Raw genomic sequence first — 8,713 nt, forward strand, 5'->3', positions numbered from 1 at the left:
TTCTCGACCCACACTTGGCATTTGTCTTTTTAATAATAGCCATTCTATATTTAAACAAACAAACAGTAGCCATTCTGACAGCTATGATGTGATATCTCACTGTGGATTTTTTTTTGAAGTACAGTTGATTTACAGTGTTCAAGTGATATATATGTGATATGTGTGTACACACATACACACACATACATTTAATGGTGAAAAGTTGAAAGTACTTCAACTTAAATATATACTTTTTCAGATTCTTTTTCCATACAAGTTATTACAAGACACTGACTATAGTTCCCTATGGTATACAGTAGGTCCTTGTTGCTTATGGTTTTCATTTACATTTTGCTGATGGTTAGTGATGTTGAGCATCTCTTCACATGCTGGTTGGCTATATGTATGTCTTCTTTGGGAAAATATTTAGATTATTTGCTCACTTTTTTTCTTTCACTTACAAAAGGTAGTCTGCTTTTCTTTAGAGTCACAAGCAGTTGACTGAGTCAGCGAGACTCAAACCACAAAGACACCATTTCTCCTTCGCTCCTTTCTGGGTCCCAGGGTTGGCTGGGGCCCAGCACGGCAGGAGGGCTGTCTTCACAGATTCACAGGCTCCTCATCGCGGGCAATGTGACTGCGAGAGGTTGACCAGATAGTTCACCATCCACAGGTCACTGATGTTGTTGATGACCATGGTCTGGAAGTCCTCGGGAACTCTACTGGGTACTTGGTTAACCAGACTTATCAAGAAGTGGCCCAGGGTATTGTTGGCTGACACCTTGCCAGACAGCGAGCCCTCCACACACTGCAACAGAGTGCTGGGCGTCGCCGACTTGCCGCAGGTCACTGGAGAGGCCAACCACCCGGTAGGGAATAAAACAGGTCAGGTCAACTCCAGCGCGTCCAGTGTCTAACATGGGTCTTTCACCGTCAGAAGGTGACCATCGCCCCCAGGGCCCTCCGAGGAACATGCATTAAAGTGCTGACGAGGCCTGGACGCTGGTGTCCACCGTGAGGTGGATGGGGTTGGGGGCTTCTGAGCTGTAGTGCTTCTGAGTGCCCGGTGATGCTGTGAGCCGAAGCGTGCCAGCCCAGGAGGAGCTCCTCTGGAGAGACTTTCCTGTGCACTTGATACATGTTCTTAGCGCATTCCGCGTCAGCAGTCACCTCCTCTCCTGACTCACCGTGTGGCACTGAAAGGCAAGTGGTGACTTCCACTGAGTGCGTGTCAACGGGTCCCAGCAGGGTCCAGATAACTCAGGCAGCTCCCTCGTTGCGTTGCTCGTAGCTGTCCACGATGGAGGCCAAGATGACCACGCGGCCGCCGGGGACGGGGCCTGGGCGGGCAGGGCCAGACAGCAACTGTGAGGGGCGTCTGCGCTGGGGCCAGGGGTGAGGCCGCAGCGGGGGCTTTGGGTGGGGCGGCGGGGGGCGCGCTCACCAGTACTGCTGGTGTGTGACCATCTTGTCGAGATGGTATTTGCTCACTTTTTAATTGGGCTGTTTTTTGCGTTTTTCTTGTTGAGTTGTATGTATTCTTTGTATATTTTGGATATTAACCCCATATAGGAAATACTGTTTGCAAAGATTTATATCCCCCTCTATAGGTGATCTCTTCATTTTGTTGACAGTTTCCTTCTCTGAAAAGCTTTTTAATTTGATGTAGCCCAGTTTATATATTTTTGCTTTTTTTCACCTGAGGCAATGTATATTAAAAATATTATTAAGACTCATGTAAAAGTATACTGGTTATGTTTTCTTCTAGGAGTTTTATGGTCTCAGATCTTACTTTTAAGTCTTTAATCCATTTTGAACTTATTTTTGTCCGTGGTGTGAGACATATTCAGCATGTAGCTGTCAAGTTTTTTCAACACCATTTATTGAAGAGGCTGTTTTTTTCCCATGATATATTCTTGCCTCTTTTGTCAGAGATTAATTGCCCGTATAAATGTAGGCTGATTTCTGGATCTATATTCTGTTCATTGATCTATGTGTCTGTTTTTGTAAGAGTATGATACTGTTTTGATCACTTTAGCTTTGTAGTATAGTTTGAAATCAGGGTACATGATACCTCTAGCTTTGTTCTTTTTTCTCAAGATTGTTTTGACTATTCAAGATCTTTTGTGTTTCCCTACAAAGTATAGAATTATTTGTTCTAGTTCTGTAAAAAAAATAATGCCATTGGTATTTTGATAAGTATTGCGTTGTATCTGTAGATGGCTTTGGGTAGTATGGTCATTTTAACAATATTCATTCTTCCAGTCCATGAGCACAGGATATCTGTCCATCTGTTTATGTCATCTTTAATTTCTTTCATCAGCATCTTATAGTTTCCAACTATAGGTCTTTTACCTTCTTAATTAAATTTACTTCTAGGTATTTTATTATTTGTTGATGCAATTTGACTTTTTAAAGATTTAATTTCATTAATTGATTTATTTAAGTTTTGGTTGTGCTTGGTCTTGGTTCTGCCTGGGCTTTCCTCTAGCTGTGCTGAGCTGGGGCTGCTCTCTAGTTGGGGTGCACAGGTTTCTTACTGCGGTGGCTTCTTTTCTCGGGAGTATGGGCTCTAGGCCGTGGGGGCCTCAGTAGTTACGGCCTGTGGGCTCAGTAGCTGTGGTTCCCAGGCTCTAGAGCACAGGCTCAATACTTACAGCCTACAAGCTTAGTCGCTCTGAAGCATGAGGGAATCTTCCCAAATCAGGGATTAAACCCCTGCATTGGCAGGCAAATTCTTTACCACTGAGCCACCTGAGAAGCCCTTTTTATGAGATTTTAATTGAGATTTTTCTTAACCTCTCTTTCTAATAGTTAAATAAACTATGAGTTTTTAGAAGCACAACAGATTTAGGTATATTAATTTTATATCCTGCAAATTTACCAAATTCATTGATGAGTTCTATTAGTTTTTTGATGGCATCTTTAGAATTTTCTGTGTATAGTAGCATGGCATCTGCAAACTGTGACAGTTTTACTTATTCTTTTCCAATTTGGATTCCTTTTCTTTCTTTTTCTTGTCTGATTTCTGTGACTAGGAGTTCCAACACTATGTTGAATGAAAGTGGAGAGAGGGGACATCTTTGTCTTGTTTCTGATCTTAGAGGAACTTTCGGCTTTTCACCATTTAAATTTTATTTATTTATTTGATTTTGGCTGTTCTGGGTCTTCAGTGCTGTGCATGGGCTTTCTCTAGCTGTAGTGAGTTGGGGCTACTCTCTAACTGCAGTATGTGGTCTCCTCACTGTGGTGGTTTCTCTTGTTGCAGAGCTCTAGGGTGCACAGACTTCAGTAATTGGGCTGCATGGGCTTAGTTGCTCCATGGCATATGGGATCTTCCCGGACCAGGGATCAAACCCACGTCCCTTGCCTTGGCAGGCGGATTCTTAACCACTGGACCACCACGGAAGTTCCAGCTTTTCACTGGTCAGTATGGTGTTAAGCTGTAGGCTTGTCATATATCACCGTTATGATCCTGAGGTATGTTCCCTCTATATCCACTTTCTGGAGAGTTTTTAATCATAAATTTAAATCATAAATTATGAACTTATCAAAAGCTTTTTAATAAAATTTTTGTGTTTCTATTGAGATGAGTATATGATTTTTGTTCTTCAGTTTGTTAATATGATATGTCACATTGACTTGTGAATATTGATCCATCCTTACATCCCTGGGGTAAATCCCACTTGATCATTGTCTGTGATCTTTTTAATATATTGCTGAATTCAATTTGCTAATATTTTGTTGAGGAATTTTTCGTCTATGTTCATCAGTGGTATTGGCCTTTACTTTTTGTGTGTGTGATAGCTTTATCTGGTTTTGGTATCAGGGTGATGCTGGCCTTGTTGATTGGGTTCAGAAACATTTCTTCCTCTGCAATTGTTTGGAATTTTTGAGGAAGAGAGATGTTAACTCTTCTCCAAGCATTTGGTAAAATTCACCTATGAAGCCATCTGGTCCTGGACTTTTGTTTGTTGGAAGTTTTAATATTACTGATTCAACTTCATTACTGGTAATTGGTCTGTCCACATTTTCTATTTCTTCTTGATTCAATCTTGAGAGGTTGTACATTTCTAGAAGTTTGTCCATTTCTTCTAGGTTGTCCATTTTATTGTTGTATAATTGTTCATAGTAATTTTGTTAATATGATCCTTTATATTTCTGTGGTGTTGGTTTTAACTTCTCATTTTTCATTTCTGGTTTTATTAATTTGGGCCTTCTCTATCTCTTTCTTGATGAGTCTGGCTAAAGATTTATCAATTTTGTTAACCAGCTCTTGGGCTTCCCTGGTGGCTCAGTGGTAAAGAATCTGCCTGTCAATGCAGGGGACATGGGTTCAATCCCTAGCCCAGGTAGAGTCCACTTGCCATGGAACAACTAAGCCCATGTGCAATAACTACTGAACCAGAGTTCTAGAAGCCTTGAGCTGCAACTTCTGAGCCCACACACTGGAACTACTGAAGCGCATGTGCCTAGAGCCCATGCTCCATGAGAGAAGATGCTGCAGTGAGAAGCCTGTGCAGTGCAACAAAGAGCAGCCCCCACTCACAGCAACTAGAGAAAGCCCATGCATAGCACTGAAGACCCAGAACAGCCAAAAACAAATAAATAAATAAAATTTAAATGGTGAAAAGCTGAAAGTTCCTCTAAGATCGGAGCAGCCACAGACAAATAAGTCTTAATAAAATAAAAACAGTTGCTAACATACTTTAAAAAAGACTAAGCCCCGGAGCAGCCACAGACAAATAAGTCTTAATAAAATAAAAACAGTTGCTAACATACTTTAAAAAAGACTAAAAAAAAAAAAAAAGAACCAACTCTTAGTTTCATTGATCCTTTTTTTCCTCTCCATTTCATTTATTTCTGCTCTGATGTTTTTATAGTTCCTTTAGGTGTAAAGTTAGGTTGTTTGTATGAGATTTTTCTTGTTTGCTGAGGTTAGCTTGTATCACTATAAACTTTCCCCTTAGAACTGTCTATGTTATATAGACTTCGGATTGCTATGTTTTCATTTTCACTTGTCTGTAGGTACTTTGTGATTTCCTCTTTGATTTCTTCATTAATCCATTAGTCACTTGAGCTGATTTTCTCTATCCTTGATGATCGTTATCTGAATACAGTTGTAAAAAATAGTTAACTCTCCAAATACTTTTTCTGGATTCATGGTACAGTTTCATACCTTCTTCTACGGTCAAGAAGAGAGAGTTCAAGCTCAGGAACCATATGGAAATTTAATTTTTTAATGTTTGTAATCATCATGTATTTATATTTTATGCTCTACCTTTTTTTTTCATTTAATAGTATTTCAAATGAAACTTTCTAGTTATTGGAACTTCTGGATTGGTGAACACATCAAGGTGCTGGGAGAACCATGTGTTTAGAGCGGGCATGGAAACTGCCCTCTCTCACCCCATACTGTGCCCTATGCATGTCTTCCATTTGTCTATCCTTGAGTGGTATCCTTTGTAATAAACCAGTAATAGTAAGAATGTTGTTTCCTGAGTTGTTCTAGTGAATTATTGAAACTTAGAGAGGTATTTGTAGGAACCCCCCAATTTGTAGACAATTTAGATAGAACTGTGGGTACCCTGACCACCCATTTGTAACTAATGTCTGAATTATGGGACTAAACCCTTAAACCTGCGGTTTCTGATGCTAACTCAGGTGGTTAGTGTCAGAATTATATTGAATTGTAAGACACCTAATTGGTGTTAGAGAAACAGAATTGGTTGTTGGTGAGGAAAAAAACCCCACACATTTGGTATGAGAAGTATTATGAGTTAAATCACTTCTTTCATTGTATGAAGAAAATATGGTATTTGCTAAAACAGTCTTTGCTCAGTGAAACATGGTTTGGGAAGAGGGAAAAATGGAAGAATTGGGTATGAGGAACATTTAATCCCTGGTGGTCACATGGTCACCCACAGTATGGAGCAGCTGCTGTGCTAGGATAAGTTATTGATACTAACAGTAAAAGTTAATAATTCATGGGGAGTTGGTCCACTAGATACACAGGAAATACAAACTAATAAGAAAAAAAAAGTCAAATACACAGTCCTTTGGTTATTACTACCTGTAAAGACTAAAATGAAATTAAAAGAGTGCTGAATCAGAACTTGATGCTGAACCAAACTCAGATATCTATCAGTCTGAGGTTCAGCCTCTAGACTCAAAGCTACTCCCAAAAGGAAGGATCGATTATGTAGGGAAACAGAGCAACTCTAATACCTCTGGTCACCATGGAGGTGGTCCACATTGGCGGAGGGCAAAATCAAGAAACTATTGAACCAAGAGGGTATAGTATGAAGAATCTGCCTTATTTTGTGGATTGGTGTATCAGCCCCTTGTAGAACCATTAGTAGAATGGATTACGAGAATAATTTAGGGGCACTGTCTTTGGTTTTGAAGGTTGCAAAGTGGAAGAGCATGTTTAGGTTGATGTAGGACCTACAGCTCACTATGGAACAATCACAGATGGCTACACAAGATCCAGACATGTTGTAGGTTATTCCCAAGGAAACAGTCTGGTGAATGAAAGCCAACATAAATTCTGTCTACCCTGAGAAGGGAGGCTATCTGACTCTCCCTATAAATTCCAAATGAACATCACACATGAGGCAGCTCGTATGTTCTGATGCAAGCTGTGTGGGACTGGCTTTATGATAACTGGTATGTTCACCTGCTGAATATGCCCATGTTAATATAAAACAATAAGACAGCAGAAAAATGGGTTTGTTTGGGAACACCAAAGAACTTCAATTCTGGACATAAAATCCTTGATGAAGCACCAAGTCTTGAGAAAAAGAAAAAAAAAAAATTTTTTTTTTTTTAATACAGGAGAAGGGGGAGTTGGGAACAGTTGTTGCAGATAGAGTCCATTGGTGGACTTGCCTGGTGGTCCAGTGGTTGAGACTCTGCCTGCCAATGCAGGGGACACAAATTCGATCCCTGGTCCAGGAAGACTCCACAGGGCAAGTGGAACCAAGCCCACGCACCACAACTACTCAGCCTCAGTGCTCTGCAACCAGAGAAGCCACTGCGAAGAGAACCCCCACCTGCCTCAACAAACAGCGAAGAGTAGCCCCTGCTAGCCCCAAGCAGAGAAAGTCCCCACGCAGCAACACAGACCCCAGCACAGCCAAAAATAAATAAACAAAAGACTTGACCATCAGGGATTTAAAAACAAAAAAAAGAGCCCATTGGAGGAACAGGGAAGTTCCAAATATAGAGGCTTTTCATTGGCTGAGTTATGACAAGCTCTCATTGACTGGGCTGTTGCTGGGCAAGGAGAGATTCTTCCTCCTCTCGCTTGGTGTAAAGTATTAACCTTTTTCCCGTTGGATATACAAGGGTAATATCTCTTCCTATAGGGCCTACAATTGACTTCAGGTGCTAGTGCCTGACAGCTCCCCCTTCTGGCCTCCTGACTCCATTTTAAATGAGGGTTCTGTTTATTAATTTTCAACCTGCTACCCAGGTCATGATAAAAGCCATGGTTAAGGGGGGTGCTGCTGCTGCTAAGTCGCTTCAGTCGTGTCCGACTCTGTGCAACCCCAGAGACGGCAGCCCACCAGGCTCCCCCGTCCCTGGGATTCTCCAGGCAAGAACACTGGAGTGGGTTGCCATTTCCTTCTCCAATGCATGAAAGTGAAAAGTGAAAGTGAAGTTGCTCAGTCGTGTCTGACTCTTAGCGACCCCATGGACTGCAGCCTACCAGGCTCCTCCATCCATGGGATTTTCCAGGCAAGAGTACTGGAGTGGGGTGCCATTGCCTTCTCCAAGGGGGGGTGGGGTGCAAGGAGATCCAACCAGTCCTTTCTGAAGGAGATCAGCCCCGGGTGTTCTTTGGAAGGAATGATGCTAAAGCTGAAACTCCAGTACTTTGGCCACCTCATGCGAAGAGTTGACTCATTGGAAAAGACTCTGATGCTGGGAGGGATTGGAAGCAGGAGGAGAAGGGGACAACAGGGGATGAGATGGCTGGATGGTATCACCGACTTGATGGACGTGAGTTTAGTGAACTCCAGGAGTTGGTGACGGACAGGGAGGCCTGGTGTGCTGCAATTCATGGGGTCGTAAAGAGTTGGACACGACTGAGCGACTGAACTTAACTGAACTGAACTGAAGGGGGGTGCCCTATTTCACTGGGCACCATTTGTAACTTTACTGCTGCAAAATCAGCAATAATCCCAGAAGCCTTTTTGAATCTGCTGTCTCAGCTTCTCGTCATGGGCTTTGCAGTTGCTAATAAAAACACCAGGTTAATGAACAAGCGAATGTGGAAATGTTGAAGTTGGGGGAGGGTCAAGGAACACAACCCAGCAGGGTGGAATTCTTTAGAAATGAGATAAATTAAACTGAACATCGATTGGATTGAAACAAAAGTCTTAATACAGCAGGATTGAAGGTTGGGTGGACAAAAGGGAACCCCCCACCCCCCGGTGGGCTCCAAATAAGTCCAAAAGGGACCCCCTGGTGGGACCCAAATAAGTTCCTTCTATTTACTTTCAGTTTGAAGAGCTTTTTTTTTTTTTTAAATTTATGAAGCTGGCATACAAAGAATTGCAATGAGAAACCTGACCTGGGATGGGGCAATAGCTAGGCAGTGAACCAGGATAAAGGCTGTTAAAGTAACCAGATTAGGGCCAAGATGGAGTCATTCATGCTAAGCCACTTGTCAGCAAACCAAAACTGCACTGAGTGTTTATGCTGGGCTCTCCCAGGAAGGGAGAAC

General features: G+C 41.9%; 1 pseudogene; it reads right to left on the minus strand.

Annotated features, from left to right (window-relative positions):
- Positions 1-598: 598 nt before the first annotated feature.
- On the minus strand, positions 599-7,935 carry LOC109573154 (eukaryotic translation initiation factor 3 subunit F pseudogene; annotated as a pseudogene).
- Between the last annotated feature and the right edge of the window lie 778 nt (positions 7,936-8,713).

This window comes from Bos indicus, chromosome 19, assembly GCF_029378745.1.
Source record: "Bos indicus isolate NIAB-ARS_2022 breed Sahiwal x Tharparkar chromosome 19, NIAB-ARS_B.indTharparkar_mat_pri_1.0, whole genome shotgun sequence".
Classification (NCBI taxonomy): domain Eukaryota; kingdom Metazoa; phylum Chordata; class Mammalia; order Artiodactyla; family Bovidae; genus Bos; species Bos indicus.